A 20,095-nucleotide genomic window follows, 5' to 3' on the forward strand; every position below is an offset into this window, starting at 1 on the left:
TGCCACAATTTAGAGCAGTTACAGCCAGGTCCCTTGAGAAGCATAACTAGTTATTGTTTTTTCACCTCTCTTGGGTATCTTTGTCCTCTATGAGGCAGTTTAGCTCAAGAGTGACTTGCTCTCACTTTGAACTGAGGCAGATGGTGTAAAAGCCAAAATTTCTTTCTTCACTAGCAGGTGTTCAGCCACAGGGGCCAGGGAGGAGCTGTAGTTGCAAAAGTGCTGCAGTTGCTGCTTGAAATGCTCTCAGCAGACCTCTGAGCAGGGTCACAGTGCTGGGGCAAGTATGATCCCTATATTTCTCCTGCAGCAATAATCCTGTGCTGCACTTCAGCACAAAGGTACAGCTTAAAGAGCATGTGTTCACTTTATTACCTCAGAGAACCAAGGGACTGCAAATTGTACATGGCCACTGCTGTAGTTTCATTTTCCTGAGGTTGTTTGGATAAGGTCTCATCAGGCTGAACAACCACAACTCTCTCAGCCTTTTGTTCTCAGTCCTCTGCCCATTTCCATGGCCCTTCTCTGGACTGACTTCAACAGGTTGATGTCTTTCCTGTGCTGGGGACTGTATCAAGGGCTTTTCAGAAGCCCAGGTAGTGACATCCATAGCTCCTTGCCTGTCCACTGAGTTATTCCATCACAGAAGGCTACTACATTAGTCAGATGAAAATGTTAAGATAGATTCCTATAAATTGGATTCAAGAAATTTTGAAGGTTTGTGTCTTTTTTTTTAGTGAAGTGGAAGTTAATAGTGTGTACCACAGACATGCTTAAAATTGTCTTCATTTAGACTATCACAAAGCTGGACTTTTTTTATTTAATCCAGACTCTTTAGAAAATAAAATTATTGTGACTCTCACCCTTCAGCTTTCAAGCAATATGCAAGGGAAACTAAAGTTTATTGAATTTAGAAAAATATTACTGAGAACAATCATCTCTCAAAAAGCTATAATCATCGTGATATGACTCTGTAAAAGGCAGTATTTGGAAGAGCTAACACTTTAGAATCATGGAATCACTGAATGGTTTGAATTGGAAGGGACCTTATAAAGACCATCCAGTTCCAACACCTCTGCTATGGGCAGGGACACCTCCCACTAGCTGAGGTTGCTCAGAGCCCCATCCAACCTGGCCTTGAACACTTCCAAGGGATGGGGCACCCACAGCTTCTCTGGGCAACATTTTCCAGTGCCTCATCATCCTCACAGTAAAGAATTTCTTCCATGTATGTTCACTGTGCCTGTTTTCACAATATCAGTCAAAGTTGTGTCAGCTTGTATTTAGCTATTCATGATCATGGTTTGTAGGATACAATTTTATCACACTTGAAATGAAACAGGGATAATCAGGAAACAGCAATGGCAGAAACTGCAATTAAAAATTACATTCAAATCCCAGAAAAAAAAATCATTACTAAAATAAGCAGTACAAACAGTATCAAAACATAAAATGCACAGACTCAGCTATTTGTCAGCATGTACTGGCCTTCCTAGATATGTGTTTAACACTCACAAACACTTGTGGTTTGGCATCTGCCTGTGACAGACTAGTAGGATTCCTGTCCAAGAAGAATGAGAAAGGCCTTGGCAAGGGAATTCCTTTGACACTAATGAGGGGGCAGAACTTGTCTAGGCTGAAATAGAGAGAGCAGAAAGCTGTAAAACACTGCAGGTCATACCAAAGCAGGAAATTAAGAGGACTGAGAAGGAATTTGAAGAACACCTTGCAAAGGATGCACAAACTGGTAGTAAAAAGGTCCTTACACACATCAAAAGAAAGTAGGAAGTTACAAACCCCATGAGACAGCGTACTAATAAAGTCTGAACTGTGGAGTGGTGGGAAGGGGTGGTCAAGGATGGCGGCACAGAAAAGCTTGAAGAGCTGTCTGCCCCACACCGAGGAGAGCACGGGAACTGCATCAGCCTGCAGTAACTTCATAGGAAAGAGCCTGAACAGGGAACTGACAGTGGCCCCTAAACGGGGTGTGCTAAGAGCAATGTCTGGAAGCACAGAGAGCCACCCAGACCAGGGAACATTTACCGGCAGGCAATGAGGGGCTTTGGCCACCCATCCTGTATCAAACATAGCGTGGCCAGCAGGCCCAGGGCAGTGACCCTTCCCCTGGACTCTGCGTTGGTGAGGCCACAACCTTGAGTGTTGTGTTCAGTTCTGGGCCCCTCAGTTCAGGAAAGAGATTGAGGGGCTGGAGCGGGGCCAGAGAAGAGCAACGAGGCTGGAGAAGGGACTGGAGCACAAGTGCTGTGGGGAGAGGCTGAGGGAGCTGGGGGTGTTTAGCCTGGAGAAGAGGAGGCTCAGAAGTGACCTCATCACTGTCTAGAACTACCTGAAGGGAAGTTCTGGCCAGGTGGGGGTTGGTCTCTTCTCCCAGGCACTCAGCAATAGGACAAGGGGGCACGGGCTCAAGCTCTGCCAGGGGAAATTGAACTTGGAGATCAGGAAGAAGTTCTTTCCAGAGAGAGTGTTCAGGCATTGGAATGGGCTGCCCAGAGAGGGGTGGATTCCCCATCCCCGGAGGTTTTTAAACTGAGATTGGCCGTGGCACTGAGTGCCATGATCTGGTAAAGGGACTGGAGTTGGACCAAGGGTTGGACTGGATGATCTCGGAGGTCTTTTCCAGCCCAATTGATTCTATGATTCTATGATTCTAAGGCAGTGCCCGCCCCTGGGTGACAGACGGACGGACGGACGGACAGACGTGCACACCGGCACACGTGCGCGCTCCCGGCGCGGGGCTGGGCGCGCCCCCGCGCGTGCGCGCGGCCGCCTCTGCGGGCAGGGAGGGGCCGGCCCTGCCGCGCCTGCGCGCGCCCCTCTCCCCGCCCGAACAAGATGGCGGCGGAGCAGGGAGCGTCCGGGGGCGGCGAGTGAGGGACGGGACGGGGCGGGAGCGGGACCGGCCCCGGCGCCGCGGCTGAGGGCAGGGCAAGGAGCAGCAGTCCGGGCGGGTGCCCCGCAGCCCGCGGCGGGCATGAGGAGCCGGGGAGCCGGAGCAGGGAGCCGGTGAGGAGGGAGTGCGGCTGCTCCGTATGCGCGGCCCCCCGCGCCCCTCACGGAGCCCGCACCGCGCCCGGGACGCGGCGCAGCTCGGAGGGACTCGGCGGGGACTCGGCGGCGCTGGCGGGGGCAGAGCGAGGCGCACAGGTGAGTGCCGGGCCGGGCTAAACCCTCGGGGCGCTGCCCCCGCCCGGCCCGGGGTGTCACCCCTAGCCCCGAGTGCCGCTGCCCTTCGAGAAGTTCCTTATTTATTTAGCGGTGGCACAAGTGGCTCGGCGGCACTTTGTGGTTTGGTTCTTCGAAACGAGCCGGGAAGCATTCAGGTACTCGGTAGCCAGAATGTCACTGGAGTACGAGGGCTGTGCCTTTGGTAGGGCTGAGCCGCTGTTCTCTATGAAAAGATATTTAAACCCCTTGACATGCAGAAACCTCAGTTAAAATGTGGACTGTTAGACTAGTTATTAACCTTGAAACTCTGTTAGCAGGGCTTGTTTCTGCTGTTAGTACCCCCTCTGACCTGCTGTGCTGAGGGGTGGATGCCCACAGGTGTCTGTGCCCGCAGCCTCCTTCCTGGAGTGGCCATTCCCAGATTTAAGATGGATGGATGTGAAGCAAAGTGGTTCGGATGTCTGTAAATGCCAGATTCATTGATTAACTGCAGAGCAGTAAAGATCCTCATGTGGTAAACTATCTCCTAGTTTGCTGTTGCCTTGCATGTTGCCCCGACTCCTAAACTGTGATGGTAGTGCTCTGTAGAACTGTGAGGAAGCCTTTTGGTAAAGCTGGCACAGAAACTTTGGGGAAAAACTATTATAAGGTTCTGCAGAATCTGTTTTCATGTGCTTGCTTCTACCTGCTGCTGATTGAACCAGAGAAGGTATTTCTGTGTGCCATTGGAGCAGCACAGATTGGAAGGCTTTGCTTCAGGAGTATTGCCAACGTTTTGGTAAGTTAACGCTAAGGCAAGAGTCAAGTGAGATTGGGTCATTAATGAAAAGGCAGAGAAACTGACCTGTTTTCCTGTCCAGGTGCAGTCATCTTGTATTTTTAAACTGGCTTTGAAAGGAATTGTGTGCCAGATGGGTTCATCCAATCCTAAGCACTAAAGAAATATTAGTCTTGCAGTGCATGTCATGAGGTCATTGTTGGGCTTCAGCTTCAACTTCCTTGATATGTTTTTGTCCTTTAGTTACAATGAAGACTATTTATAGCATAGTTCTGCCCAATGGCAAAGACCTTGCAAGTACTTCCTCTTCTTGAATACTTAATGGGTCAAAAAATACCAAAAAAATTGGTAAAAAAACTTGGTTGCATAAAGAAAAAAACCCAAAAAATTGTGGAAATCCTATGTTGATATAGTTACTTAAATATTTGTCATTTCGAAGTAATGCAACAGGAAACTGTTGAGCATAAAACATGTTTTATAATCTGTCTTCTTCATGGATATCTTCCATGCAATGAAATCCAGGCTTGGGCACGTCAAATTTTGGTACTTGGGCATCTGTTGCTCAAAATACTCCTCAAGTAACTGACATCACAACTACAGATTTACTGGAGTGTAGAATGAATACCTTCAGCAGTGCTGTGTCACTCTATGCAGAGTGTTTCTGACACTGTTTTGGTTTGTATTAGTGCTAAACTACTAGCTTGTGGCCCTAATAAACACCTCTGTTTGTAGCTACAGTACCTGGTGCAGGCTTTCAAAAATATAACGTATTTAATAAATACTTCCATGTTATTTCTGGTATCTTTTATATCAGGATAACCTGTTAGAGTAAGGGACTTGGATGTCCCCTGATTGTATTTCAAACTAAACAGCTTACAGGTAACAATAAAGCTTAACAATAAAGGGGGCACGGGCTCAAGCTCTGCCAGGGGAAATTGAGCTTGGAGATCAGAAATTCTTTCCAGAGAGAGTGCTCAGGCATTGGAATGGGCTGCCCAGAGAGGGGGTGGATTCCCCATCCCTGGAGGTTTTTAACCTGAGCTTGGCCGTGGCACTGAGTGCCATGATCTGGTAAAGGGACTGGAGTTGGACCAAGGGTTGGACTTGATGATCTCGGAGGTCTTTTCCAACCCAATCCATTCTATCATTGTAGGACTGAGGGAATGGAGCCTGTTTAGTCTAAAGAATATTCCCAGTGTCTCAGGGGGAACCTCATCCCTGTCAGTGTCTGCAGGGAGAGATGTCAGAGGATGGACCAGGCCCTGCTCAGGGTGCCCAACAATGGGACAGGAGGCCGTGGGCAGAAACTGATGCACAGGAAGTTCCACCTGAATATGAGGAAGAACTTCTTTACTGTGTGGGTGCTTGAGCACTGGAAGAGATTGCCCAGACAGACCGTGGAGTTTCTCTCTCTGGAGATGCTCTGGAACTGTCTGGGTGCAGTTCTGCTCCATGTGCTTGGGCCAGATGGGCCCCTGTGGTCTGTCCCAGCCTTACCCTTCTGTGAGCAGCAGGTGAAGGCACAGCACTGGTCTGGGATAGTGTGCATCTTGTTCCTGCCTTCTAACTATGCCTTAGAAACTGTTTCATAGGATTATACAACAGAAATCCATTAATTCTGGGATCTTCTCTGACATTATCTGAAACTCAGTGTAAGAATCTTTGGGGTTTTTGTTGTGTCTCGTGTTCTCGTTTGAGTTGTCTCAGTGTAACTTGAACAGTAGAAAGCAATATGTCTGTTTTATATCAAGTTACCTGTTTTCACAATATGATTTTAGTGATTCATAGAATAGGAGTGGAATAAGCAAAAGTTTAATGGGCTGAAGGTAAGTAACCAGCTTGGTGAATAAAACATGGGCTGTTTTCTTGTTTTAATGAGAGTAATATTATGAATGCTGAAAGAAAAAAGCTTTATCCAGATTATTTCATGATCAGTGAAGTTTATTCAGTGCAGTTTAGACTGTAATTTAAACAATGCATGAACTAGGTGTACTGGATGAATGTCTGTGGACTCAGCTGGGCAGTAGTGGTAACTGAGAGTTTAAATGGATCTTCTAATTCTTTGCTGTTAGAGCTCATATTTTCATAATTCATTTCTTACCAAGCAAAACCACCTTTATCTTGTAGTCGTATCTTTGACACCCCTCAGAGTGTGGTGCCGTAGAACCCCCACAAAGCAGGTCTTTGAGCCAAGTTATTGTAGGATAAGATAAAAAGTAAAGGTCCTTTAATATCAGGCTGAAGGCCCACAGGAATACATGACATGCACATGCCCCTCAGTTCTTGTTTCCATGGCTTTTATAATATGATCCCTCCAATCATTATTTTACACATTTCTCAGTCCAGCCCTGGTTCCACTCCTGGTCCCACCCCCAGGAATTTGGGACTGTGGGGTTGGCAAGACCCTCTGTCTTCATCATCTCCTCTTCCTCAGGTTCCTGGAGTTCTTCTGGTTCTGACTTCTGGGTCACTCTGATCTGTGTTTATGTTTCATTCTGTTGGCCTTCTGATATCCTCCAGCTCTACCTTGAAGAGACTTTAAACAGGATTCAATAACTAAAGCAATTTGAGCTCCCTGTTCTGGGACAGAGGTAGTGATAGAAAGACATTAAGCCAGAAATATTAACCCACTAAAAATCTACAGCTACTGTGTTCCTAAAATCTACAAAATGTGAAAATCAAAAATCAAAAACCCCTCCAGCATCAGTGACATGCCCAATTTATAATGGTTTAACACTTCACACTGTTGGGAGTTTGATCCTGATCAACTTGAATCGTGACTACAAGTGTAACTTTGTTAAAATAGTGTTCAAATAAGCTGTGATGGTGATTCCAATGGGAAGTCACGTGGTGGTGTTGTAGAACATGAGTAGTTGGGTGATTGCCATTCAGCTTTAGCTGAAAGTTTGCATCTGGTGGCATCAGTTGTAGCTGGGAGATAAAGCCACAAGGCATTAAGCAGCTGCTCAGTATTGGACATCTGTGTTCCACAGGGATGGTATTTCTCAGTGCGGGTTGTGGCAGAGGTAGGTGGTTCCCAGAAAGGTTAAAAAATTTGTCTGGGTTTGCTCTCTCCATGTGCTGCTGTAGCAGTACCTTGTATCCTGCTCACTGGTCATGGGCACAAAGATGGTACATGCTAATTGAACTGACTGCCAAAGATTAATTGGATTCATGAGTGTGTTCATTTGTGTCTTTAACAAAAAAGGATTGCTTTAACATTAGTCATCTCTAGTGGAAATAAGAAATTTTAAAAACACGAACACTTTCTGAGATCAGAGAGAATTAATTTTGCCTTTACTTCCTTGTGGATTTTCAGAAGGTGAGAAATAAAATCCAGTAGACAGAATATCTTCTGAATAAGTGCAGTTGTATTAGGAGGACAAGTAGTTTGATTTCTTTGTGGAAATATTAAACTGAACATCAAAGTTGAGGTTTCAGTAGCATTTTGGTGTGTCTTTCATTAGTGTTATTTTTCAGGGGTGGATTTTAACCACACATTGATAGAATATTCATCTCTAATGGACAAAGAGACCTTATTAATGTAGACTTTATTTTCAAAATAAAAAGAATTGAGGCTGTGTGAAATATTGCAACGATGCCTTTCTTAATGCTGTGATTCTTTTGAGGAGATGAGCTTGATATTTTTACCCTACAATAGAATTCTGGTGACAAAATATTACTTAAGGCTTAGCTTTTCACACATAGGTTAAATTTTGTGAGTGAAAATTGAGTATTTTTTTCTGGAAATCAGAGAATAAAAAACTTTATTTGTGCAGTTAATGCCCAATGATTGTTGGTTCTTTAAATATATTCTGCAAGGTGCTGAGTTTCACTGAACTGAGTTTGGCTATCAGTAGATTGGCCTTTTTTGTAGTAACTGGCATGTGGAGGGAACTGGAAGGAAACTGGGACTTCTCATTGTTGTGTGACAAGAGTGCAAAGAAATCATGAAAGCATAAATTGTGTGAGTTGGCTCTCCCTTTATTAATGGAAAAAGGTTCTCAGGATCACATGAGCTTTTTCTCTTCTTCAAAGCCCCTGCTATGGAGAGCCCACATTGCTGCAGTTCTTCCATTTAAGGGGCCTCAGACAAGAATCTCTTTAGAAATAAGCAGTAATTTTTCTTACAGAATAGTGTTAAAAATTCCAATATAACACATTTTTTACAGAAATTTAGTTACATTACTCAAACATGCCTGCTTTGTCTCACTGTTTTTTCCACTTCAATCTAATTGAGTCTTAAAGCTCAGTATATAACTTGGTAGTGCTTTTCTATTTCTTGGAATAAGATTTCAGATTTTTTTACATACTATACGTTGAAATTCACTTGATCAATGAGAAGCATTTCCCTGCAGCCCCCTCTGGGTTGTTTTGCTACAAGGTGTGCTGGAGTTTGTGTTTGGATTCTGGAAACTCCTTGTGTGGGTGGTGAGGTGACCTCTGGTTCAGGTCTGTCCACCTGACCTCACTCCTGGGACTGTGTTGGGTGCCATCCCGTAGGGACTAGACGCACCCAGCTTGAGATTAGGAAAGGCAGGTCCTGCTTGTCCAGCCTGGTCTTCCATGACAAGGTGATGAGCTTGGTGGATGAGGGAAAGGCTGTGGGTGTTTATTGGGGTCACCATTTATTGGGATCCCCTTATCCCGCGCAAGGGGACAGCGTGAGCTCAGGCATCAGAAGGCTTGGTCAGAAGGCTTACAAGAGTTTATTCAAGACAGTTTCGTCTAGGAGAGATTCAGCTAAGATTTCACAGGCAGTTTCCTCAGAATTCCTTTCTAAGTTACATCCACACCTTTTGTATCCTCTCACATCCAACATGTCATGACATTATTGGCTACCCCATTCACCTCACATTCACCAAAGCATCTCATTGGCTACAAGACACCACACACCCCACAGGTAGCTCTCTTCTCTTTAAGGGAGAACTCTAAACTTCTTTCCTTAAGAGATGCACTCACTGTCACCCCTACAGGTGTTGCCTACCTGGGCCTTCGTAAAGCCCTTGCTATTGTTTCCCACAGCATTTTCCTGGAGAAACTGGCTGCTCATGGCTTGGACATGTAGGGATAAAGAAGGATTTTTGAGTTGAGAAAAAGGTTTTGGAACTGCAGGCAGATTCTGAGGCCTCCTATCAAGCACCTAATTAGTTCTGTGAGAAAAACCAGCAAGTTAGCAAAGCCAAAATGAGATAAAGAGGTTTTGGGAGAAGCAAGCATGAGAAAGGAACGTTGAACAGATAAATTTCTCACAGTAAAGAGAACATCTGTCCAGAAAGTTTCATCCAATTAAAAGCTCTAATAAGGTTAATAGACACTGTAATACAACTTATAGAACGTGGCTGTGGATGGGATTTAAGGATATATTGTGTAATTCGAAGTTAGTTGGCTTTTACCTTTACCTATTTTTTCCTTTCTTCATGGAGTGATTTAATAAACTCTTTGTGTGTGACACCTGTGAACTGTGCCCTCATTAATTATCCTATTGTGTACTCTCACATGGACATGTGCAGTGTTTGTGGGTAAAAAGCTGTTTGGATATCTAGGCCCAGCATGGAGGTACATCCAGCTGGGACTGGTCACTGCTGGGTTTTTCCAGGGCTCAGTGTTGGACAGTGCTGTTCAGTATCTGCTCTTGTCGACAAGGTGACGGAATGTTCTCTCAGTCAGTTCGCAGATGACACCAAGTTGAGTGGGAGTGATGATCTGCCAGAGCACGGAAAGGATTCGTGGAGGGCTCAGGACAGGCTGGATTGATGGGCTGAAGCCAATGGTGTGAGGTTCAACAAGATCAGGTGCGAGGTCACAACAACAGCCTGCAGCACCACCAGCTGGAGAAGAGTGTCTGAAAAGCTGCCCAGCAGAACAGCACCTGGGTGTGCTGGTCAACTCCAGCTGAACATGAGCCAGAGTGTGCCCAGGTGGCCAGGAAGGTCCATGGAATTCTGGCTTGGATCAGCAATAGTGTGGCCAGCAGGACTAGGGATGTGATTCCCTCCCTGTGCTGGGCGCTGGTGAGGCCACAACTTGAGTTGTGTTCAGCTGGAGGTCCCTCACTGCAGGAAAGACTTTGAGGTGCTGGAGTGTGTCCAGAGAAGGGCAGCAGAGCTGGGGAGGGTCTGAAGCACAAGTCCTGGGAGCAGCTGAGGGAGCTGGGGGTGTTCAGCGTGGAGAAAAGGAGGCTGGGGATGGACCTTCTTGGCCTTTACAACTCCCCAGGAGTAGATTCCAGCCAGGTGGAAGTCAGTCTCTCTTTCATCCAAGTAGCAATGGGACAAGAGAAAACAGTCTCAAGTTGTGCTCGGGGACGTTGAGGTTGGTTATCAGGTAAAATTTCTTCACCAGAAGTGTTGCCAAGCATTGGAACAGGCTGCCAAGGGAAGGGATTGAGTATGACAGAGTGATAAAAAAGTGGTCTTTTAAATCCCTGGAGGTGTTTAAAAGGCACGTAGTTGTGGCACTTGGGGGCTTGGTTTGGTGATGGGCTTGGCAGTGTTACTGGAGGTGATGATCTTAAAGGTCTTTTCCAAACTAAACTACTCTATGATTCTAAAAAAACCATTGGCATGCCTGAGTAAGCGTGTCAGGATAGAATTTACAGCTGTCACTGTAGTGAATTCCTGATCCTTATTTTGGTTTGTCTCTTGATGAGTGAATTTTTGGGTTTTGGAGTGTCTTGTTTTTTAACTGATTTTTGGGATGAATATGGAAAGGTGAGTGTGAATAAAAATGAGATGCAGACTGAGAGTCTGATTATATGAACAACAAATGAGGTTCAAACATGACGGTGAAAATATTAACTACTCTAACATTAAATGTATCCCTGTAGCTTCAGAGGACATTACCCACTAGTTTGTTTCTGCAAGACTCTTTTTGTACAAAAGTTCTGTAACATCGTTGGACACACAGTTTATGTTCAGGTATATAGAGAACAGACTTGTATCCATGTTTTTGTGTTCTCTTAGAGCAGCAGTGAACTTCAGAGTGACAGGAGCAAAGTGTGGCTACGTCAGAATTATTATAAGGAATCTGTCCAAACTACTTATTTTATGTATTGTTACTTTGTGTTGGGATAATTTCCTGGAAATTCTTGTGTATTATTAAAAACAAAGAAACATGGCATGCAGAGATTTGTGTTGGGACAAGTGTTTCTTGGTTTGGGGTTTTATAATTAATAGCTTTTCATAACTATTCTGTGTAATAAATGTGTGTCCTCTGCTGGGTGGAGTTGCAGACTTTGTTCTAGCAGGTATCTGTTACTTGCTGTGGGTGTAAAGTTCTTCTCAGAAATTACTGATTGTCCAATCGATCAAAGTAATATTATTGCTTTTCGTGCCACTCCTTTTTTCCTCTTGATTACCCAAAGGAGTGTGCAAGTTCAAACTGAGGTGAGTTTGTAGCTGAACCCACATTTCAGTGCTTTTGTTTGCAGGGAGGAGCAGAGGAAGGTGAATAGGCCTGAAGGTGAAGCTTGCAGAGTCTGTTAAAAAGCAGAATGTGCTACTACAAGAGGATGATAACCTGTGGAAATGGCTTTTTTCCCCATTATGTGGGCTCTTTGTTACAGAAGGGTGTCCCTTTGGGGTTCCTTCTGCCTCGTTGGTGCAGTCTGTTGTGGGATGCTCTCTGCAGTGCTGTGGGTGGTTCTCCTGGTCCTGGAGGTTATTCCATTACCCAGCAGGAAATGAGCTCCCCGCCTGCCCTGACCTTGTGGTCCCTGAGAGCCCCTGAGAAGGACACACAGAAACCACCAGAGAGGGAGGAGGAAAAGAGAGAGTTTATTGCTGGTCAGGGGTTTATATGGACCTTGGAGGGATCCAAACCCACCAATAGGAAACAAGAGGGGTTTGTCTGTGGGCCAATGGGAATAAGGGGATTTACATTCAGTAGGAGGGGGGTTCAGGTAACAGCATGTTGGAACCTTCCTCCAGACCCTGAGGTGACAGGGTGTTCTGGCAAGGGGAAGCAATGACTTTGCACAAAGACATTTTACCAGACATTGTGTACATTCAAACAACATTAAAAACATCAGTTGTTAAAGCATCATCAGTGGCTTGTTGATTTTCTTCACTAATCCATTTCTGGCGGGACTTTATCCATTCCAGATATTGTTAACCAATTCCCTCCCACACAAGGGATTTTCTTTCATTTATAGTATGTACTGGTTTTTATGTACAAACTATTTATATGCTGAACATACATTCTAGGAAGTCCTTCTGTGTATTTAACATTAACGAACCTTTCCTTGTGTGTGTGTGAGAGCGTATGAGGGATGTGGTGGGAAAGTAATTTATGTTGATACCTGCTTGGGGCCATTGGAATTTGATAGCTTGAACAGGATACTCTTTTAGTTCCTAGTTTTTTTAGAAGTGTAATTTATTTCAAACATGATAACAATACTGTCCTGGAATTCAGGAACTGTAGAAAAAGTATTTTGTGAGACTGTGGTATAAGAATTTAAGCAGGTATGTTCATGTTCTGCAAGAATCAGTCATGCTGCTTGTTATCCTCAGAGATGGTGAAACCTGCTTGCTTCTACTAGTGTGATGTAATAATTGCTTTTATTTCTATTTTATTGAAACATTTAAACATTTGCTTATGATTTGTAGTTAAAATATTTAAAATAATTGTGGAGCAGAACTCATCTGATTCATCCTTGGTTTAGTTTAGGATTAGGGTTATGCACTTCATTCCTTGCCTACTTGAACCATCTGAAAAGGGGCGGTTGGAAAGTGCAACATTTTTAGCTGTTTCAGTCAGGCACAGTTGCCTCCATTGCTTTGTTACATGTAACATCCTTTGGAACTGGCTCAGCTTCCCAAACCATGAACCAGAACATGTGTTTTGGAGCTGTGAAGCAGGAGTTTGATCAAACAAGCTCCTAATCTCACCAAGTTGTGTTTCGTGTGTGTGGTATCTGAATACAAATACTGAATTCCTCAGCTGTTCCCCTCAGACACAGCCCCAGTAGTGCTGTCTTTATGGTTCTAAATTCAGATGTAAGTCTTGCAAAGAACTTCCCCTTTGTCTCAAGTTGCTGACTTCTCACTGTCATACCACCACTGTCTGTCTTGGTTTGTGCTGCTCAGATTACGTATCTCTTTGCTGTGGTAACTTGTTCCAAAACATCATCCTAATGCATAATGTGTTTTCAAATTATAATTGAAAATATTTTTTTGTGTTGCAGAGACCTTTGGTACTCACACTGATCTTGATGGTTGGTTGCATTGGTTTTTACTATTCAGTAAAAATGAAGTTTGTTCTTAGGACCAGAAATTTGTCATGTCTTCATTTGTGAAATTTTCATGCCCCTCAGTTCAGGAGAGATCTTGAGGGGCTGGAGCGGGTCCAGAGAAGAGCAACGAGACTGGAGAAGGGACTGGAGCACAAGTGCTGTGGGGAGAGGCTGAGGGAGCTGGGGGTGTTTAACCTGGAGAAGAGGAGGCTCAGAGGTGACCTCAGCACTGTCTGGAACTCCCTGAAGGGAAGTTCCGGCCAGGTGGGGGTTGGTCTCTTCTCCCAGGCACTCAGCAATAGGACAAGGGGGCACGGGCTCAAGCTCTGCCAGGGGAAATTGAACTTGGAGATCAGGAAGAAGTTCTTTCCAGAGAGAGTGCTCAGGCATTGGAATGGGCTGCCCAGAGAGGGGGTGGATTCCCCATCCCTGGAGGTTTTTAACCTGAGACTGGATGTGGCACTGAGTGCCATGATCTGGTAAAGGGACTGGAGTTGGACCAAGGGTTGGACTGGATGATCTCAGAGGTCTTTTCCAACCTAATACATTCTATGATTTGATCTATTCTGTGAAATGCTGAGTTGTAGCTCCCAAAGCTTTGGAACAGTGTTAGAAATTGACTTAATGGCTTTGAGGGGTCCAAATGAGTTACCTTTGCAGCACTCTTGCTATTTAGTGTACAAAACCTTTCCTGTAGCTGACACAGTTCCTAGTTTCAAATTTTAGTGTTCTGTAGCCACTTGCCTTTTTCAGTGAAAACAGAGACCATCTTATCATTCTGCTGTTCAGTAAAAGCTTCAAATACATACACAGACACTTCATTTTCATGACAAAGAGAAATCAGCTTTCCTTTCCAATGAAAAGTTTGTGCTTTCAGGCCTGCACCAATGCCATTCCAGTGCTCGTGATGCCTGTCCCAAGGAAACAGTTTCATACTTTCAGGAGTTCCTGGAGTGAGACATTTCCATTTGTGATGTGTAAGAACAGGTCGTAAAGGGCCAAGTATCTGTGTTTCTTCTACTATAGTGTAAGAGATACAGGACCCAAGTAGTTTTGAACTCAGTGCTTTTTTTTTTTAGGGGATTGGTTTTTTGTTGAACTCAGTGCTTTTTTTTTTAGGGGGTTGGTTTTTTGTTTGTGTTTTTTAGAATTCAGCTGTGTTGGGGGAGGGGGTGTACAGGTAATGGAATTAGACATTCTTTGAAGAAAATTCTGTGCATAGTTTGAATAATGGGGTTTCTGGAGTTAAATGCTTGCCTGGTGTGGTAGTTTTTAGCAAGGCCTCAAATTAACAGGCTCAGAGAGTCTGCATAGATGAGGAGAGACAGGGATCACCTGCCTGGGTAACCAAAGAAGTGTTTCATAGCAGCTGACACAGACCTGAGATATGAACACAAGAGTGGGAGGTGCTCACTCAGTTCCATCATGGCTGAAGTAGAGGCAGGACCCGCAGCTGCTGCCCTGCTGTCTGGGCCCGGCTGCTGCTGCTGCCTCACTGCACTTTGTGTGAGCTCAGGGAAGTAGAAACACTTTGTTGTTACACCTTCTGTTTCTTGCTGGGTGTCTTTTGGGGTGCTTATGGATCTGGAGTGATGGCATCTGGTTTTGATGGGGAGTGGGGAGTTATTTCTTGTTATTTCTAACTTGTGTAAGTGTCTTGGGTTGAGCTGCAAAACGGTGACTGCCCAAGACAGAGTGAAAAGGGAAGAAGAGGGAGAGGAAAAAAAACCTCCAAACCAGGTTTATGCTGAAACTAACTACATGTATTTATACAGAAAAGAGAAAATTAAGAGAAAACTACAATATAACACACACTTACACAAGTTATATATAACAAGAAATAATTTCCCATTCCCCAGTTAATATGAAGTCTATTACTCTAGATCTATAAATAGACACCCTGCAAGAAACAGGAAGAGTAACAACAAAATGTTTCCACTTCCCTGAATTCAAACAAAATGCAAGGAGAGGCAGCAACAGGGCCTAGCATAGCAAAACAACTCTAGCACATTTTGCTTGTACTTCAGCCATGGTGGAACTGACTAAGCCACTCTCACACACTGGATTTTACCCCTTTTGAGATGATGTCGTAATATGGTATGGAATACAGTATTATTGGCTAGAAGGAGTCAGCTGTTAGCTAGCCCAGCCTAGATCAAGTCAGCTGACAATCCCAGGCCTAGTCTGAACTTTAAAGCCTAAATTTTAGGTCTGTCTGGCTAAACTCATAACACTAAGTGTGTGTTATATTGTAGTTTCTCTTATTTTTTCTTTTCTGTATAAATATATGGAGTTAGTTTAAGCCTAAACCCAGTTTGAGGGGTTTTTTCCTTTCCTCCCTTTTTTCGGTGGGGAGAGGGAAGCTCTGACTGTGTTGGGCAGTTGGCATTTCCAGCTCAACCCAAGACACCTGGTCTCACTGAAGTTGTTTGCAACTTCTGCTCAGAAAGATACACATTTAAGATCACTGCTCTTTTTATGCTGTTTCTTTCACGCCTTGCAGTCCAAGGGCTCACATAAAGTCTCCTTGAGACCTGGATGTGAAATGAAATTTGGGTACAACTGTTGGCTGTCAGCAGGTGCTACACAACAAAAATAATTGTTGTATTGTTGCATAGAACCCGCCACACACCAGGACCCAGACCAATTAAAAAAAAAAAGGACAAGCTGATTAGAGTTTACTTACTTTTGGCACCCAAAGCCTACATGTGAGCAGTTTTGGAGTAAAAGCTTCTGAGCCAGTAACCTTGACACTACAATTGTCTCCTGTTGCTGCTAAGAAGGTTTTGTCAGCAGGCAATGCTGAGATAGGTGAGACTGGATATAGGGGGAGCCCCTTATACTGAGCTGGGTGTGGACTGGCAGTCAGAAGAGCTCAGGCACAGCAGTCATCAGAAGGCTCACAGCTTAAGAGTTTATTGAGATAGGTTAACAGACAGTTCTCATAGTTCATAGTAGAAGAAGTTGGTTCCTATTTCATCAGTAGATCTAGATCTGACTCTCACATCCTAGTAAATCTCTCTCTCACGCAGTAATGTCCACACCTTTTAAGCACTCTCACCTCTAACAAGCTATCACATAATTGGTTAACCAATTCACCTTACATACACCACAGCCTCTCATTGGTCATAAGCCACCACACATACTCCAGGTAGCTCTGTTCTCTTTAAGGTAGAACTCCAAAACAGCTTTCCTTAAGGGATGCACTTACACTCACCCACACAATTGGAAGCTTGGCAGAATCCAGTGTGTGACCAGATTCCTTGCACAAGCCAAAGTGGTGATTTTTTTTTATAAAACAGTGTAATAACAAACTTTTTTTTACAGATTTTATCAGTCTGTATTAAGGATTAAGGACAGCGCTGAGCACTTCCCAGTTCCCTTATTTATCTATTTCTCTAATCTTTCTTGGTATTGACCTTTCTCCTCCCCTGTATTTCCAGCAGAATTGCTCTATTAGAATTTTGTTCCATGATCTTCAAATTGTTCAACTACAATCCTTTCATTGTATAGGATTCTAATTTTAGCCTGGTCTAGTGGAGTGCTGACTCAAACTTGTGTAAAATTCCTGTTCCACAAGAGCAACTCAAAATCCCTACAGGATTTGTGCCATTTGCTTTAACATTTTCCTACATTTTGTCTTTTGTTATTATTTCAGTAAAAACTGCAGATCTGAATTAGAAATATAAACTGAAAAAGGGCTTTTGCTGCTGTGATTTTATTTCTTTGGTTCCAAATGTAGCTTATTTGATTATATGTGTTCTTATATATGTTACTGACTTCATAAAAATCATTTGCACTGAATAGGTCTTGTGGTGGAAATGCCACCATAACTCTGTGAATATGGCTCAGAATGAGCTCCAGGAAGGTTTAAGAACAGGACTCATCTTAGACTGAATGAAACAGTTTTAATTCAATTTATCTTTTTTCATGGTTTTTTGTTGTTTGGTTGGGGAGGTTTTGGTTGTTTTTTTGGGTTTTTTTTCGCTTCAATGTCAAAATTTCTCCCAGGCTACCAGGAAGCACAGACCATGGCTGTGTTCCAGTTCATATATGTATGTGCTCACTCTGGTTTTGTCATAGAATATCCTTGTTATTTCAATGTGTGTACACTGTAAATCCGTGTCCTTGCATTCAGTAGGACTCAGTGCACTGTTGTGTCAGTGCATGTCAGTGCAACCAGGTAGCCAGAATATTGGGAGACTTCTTGTTAGTTAATATAAGACTAATGGGGTGTTTAAATTGGCATGGAATTAGGTCTCTGACAAAAGGTTTAGATGCCAGTCTGAGTGATGGCTTGCTAATTAAATGTCTAAATGTCATTAGGACCTTGAGAACTAGACTTGATTCATAAAGCTTTTTCCAAAAAAAATGTTTCAAGTGCTGGAAGCTGAAAAGAATTAATTGAATGGTGAAAGAGAGCTTGTCTTCCTGTAAAACCAGTGGATTTGTATATTGCTTTGTTTGCATGAAAGAGTAGTTCTCTGTACCTGACTGTCTTTATACTGTTCCAAATCACTCTCTTGATTTTACTTGTCAGCAACATGTCCAGGCCTCTTTTTATTTTTTTTTACAATTGAAATAATGCCTTGAATGATGTAAAGCCACTGAGGAGTCCATGTGACAGTCCAGTGTGTGTGCAGCAAGGGAGACCTGAAACTAGTTGTGATGACAAAGCCTGGTCGTAATTCACTGTGTTCTGTTACAGAAGTCTCAAGTGGCTCAAAATGTTTTAACTTGTTCAGAAAATATGGGGGAAATTGTACCTTGAACCTACTGCTGTTACTGTTTTACTGTCTGACAATATATTTATTCTTTCCTTAGAAGTCAACTGCACTGGATGTCAGAAAGAAGTTCTTTCCAGAGAGAGTGCTCAGGCATTGGAATGGGCTGCCCAGAGAGGGGGTGGATTCCCCATCCCTGGAGGTTTTTAACCTGAGCTTGGCCGTGGCACTGAGTGCCATGATCTGGTAAAGTGACTGGAGTTGAACCAAGGGTTGGACTTGATGATCTCGGAGGTCTTTTCGAACCCAGTCCATTCTATGGTTCTATTCTATGAAAAAAGGTACTTTGGGAATGTACTTATTTGTTCTTACTGTGCTTACTCAGTGTTTATTTTTTGGAAATTTTCTGACTAGTGACTTACAAGTGATGTAGTTCTTTATAATGCCAAGTAATTGTTTTTTATGGGGGGTTTGCCACCTGCTTTCCTGTGTGAAGAGTTGTGTATTTTATTAGATTCATGTTCTTTGAGGTTTATTGCACCATTTCTGAACACGGATGGATAGTGCTTTTTGTCATTCTTGCCTCTATTCTGCATTTTCCAAGTTGTTGTATAATTGTACCACAGGAGTCTCTGGAAGCCCCATAAGCTTCAGAACTGCTTTATGTTGTGCAAGCCTCAGATCCGTAAAAAGACACGATTTTTGTGCTGAAGTTGAGCTGCTCGTGGCCTGCAGTGTGGAACTCTGGCAGGCACTGGAACCGGGGAGTGAGGCTGGCAGGAGCCCCTCTGCCAGCACTGGCTCTTGGGGAAGGGAAGAAACACTAAATGAAAGAACACCAAGAAAGTCTTGTCTGGGTGATGCCATGAGAGACCCCAAAACCAGACTCCAAGCCAAGCTAGTGTGGGCACCAGATAAAAAGGTAGATTCTTTAATGTTGTGGTAGTTTGGGCTTTAGGTTTAGCTTGACCTCAAATTAACCGGCTCAGAGAGTCTACGTAGATGAGGAGAGGCAGGGATCACCTGCCTGGGTAACCAAAGAAGTGTTTCATAGCAGCTGACACAGACCTGAGATATGAACACAGGAGTGGGAGGTGCTCACTCAGTTCCATCATGGCTGAAGTAGAGGCAGGACCCGCAGCTGCTGCCCTGCTGTCTGGGCCCGGCTGCTGCTGCTGCCACTACTTGCATTTTGTGTGAGCTCAGGGAAGTAGAAACATTTTGTTGTTACACTTTTTGTTTCTTGCTGGATGTCATTTGGGGTGCTTATGGATCTGGAGTGATGGCATCTGGTTTTGGTGGGAGGTAGAAAATTGTTGTTATATCTAACTTGAGTAAGTGTGTGCTATATTGTAATTTTCTTTTTTTTGTATAAATATATATAGTAAGTTTCAGCATAAACCCAGTTTGAAGGTTTTTTTCCCTTCTCTCAGCTGGAGGGAGGGAAGCCGACTCTGTTTTATTGGGCAGTTGGTATTTTGCCAGCTCATCCCAAGACAAGGGTCCAGGCTTAGGGCTTTTGGGAATACATGATGACATCCCTGTGCACACTGATTTCCAAGGTTTTTATAACAATGTCCACCCAATCCCCAGTTCACACATCTCTCAGCCCAGCCCCGGTCCCACCCCTGTTGCCCCTTCAGGATTTGAGTCTGGAATCAGTGGAACCCTCTCTTCATCATTCTCTTCTTCCTCAACACTCACAGGGCTCTTGGGGCTTTCCCAGTGCTCTCAGACACAAGGTTGTTGCCTCATGTTTATGTCTTGTTCTCCAGGCCTCTGATACTCTTCAGCCTTCTGCCTTGAAGAGCCGTCTAAACACTAAAAGTTTTTGACCTACTGATAACCTGCTGGGGGTTAGGATACATAAACAATGAACTTAAGCTGCTAGAAATAGTAACACAATAAATTTGCTTTTTTAGTACAGTTACAAGTACTTCTAAAATCTATAACAATGGAAAAAATCAAAAACCCCGCAGGCATCTCATGTGTAGACTGGAAAGCCCCTGTTCTTGTAGCTCGCTCAGGGAGCTGTGGTGTTCAACCTTCCCTGGGAGTGCTTTGGAGGTTGTGGCACATTCTGGGATCTGGGGCACACCCCTGAGGGGTGGGGGCACATCCAGGCACACATCCACAGTCCATCCAGTCACTCCTCCAGGTGACTCCGGTCAC

The 20,095-nt window shown here is 44.0% G+C and overlaps 1 protein-coding gene across 1 annotated transcript in view; it reads left to right on the forward strand.

The window, feature by feature from the left end:
* The first annotated feature begins 2,880 nt into the window (after window positions 1-2,880).
* The window catches only part of APC (APC regulator of WNT signaling pathway), a 111,166-nt gene continuing 93,951 nt past the window's right edge, over window positions 2,881-20,095 (forward strand). Inside the window, exon 1 of the mRNA XM_071581442.1 lies at window positions 2,881-3,165. The gene's annotated coding sequence lies outside the window, so the exon portion shown is untranslated. The remainder of the gene's footprint in view (window positions 3,166-20,095) is intronic.

The sequence above is a fragment of the Pithys albifrons genome, chromosome Z, assembly GCF_047495875.1.
Source record: "Pithys albifrons albifrons isolate INPA30051 chromosome Z, PitAlb_v1, whole genome shotgun sequence".
Taxonomy (NCBI): domain Eukaryota; kingdom Metazoa; phylum Chordata; class Aves; order Passeriformes; family Thamnophilidae; genus Pithys; species Pithys albifrons.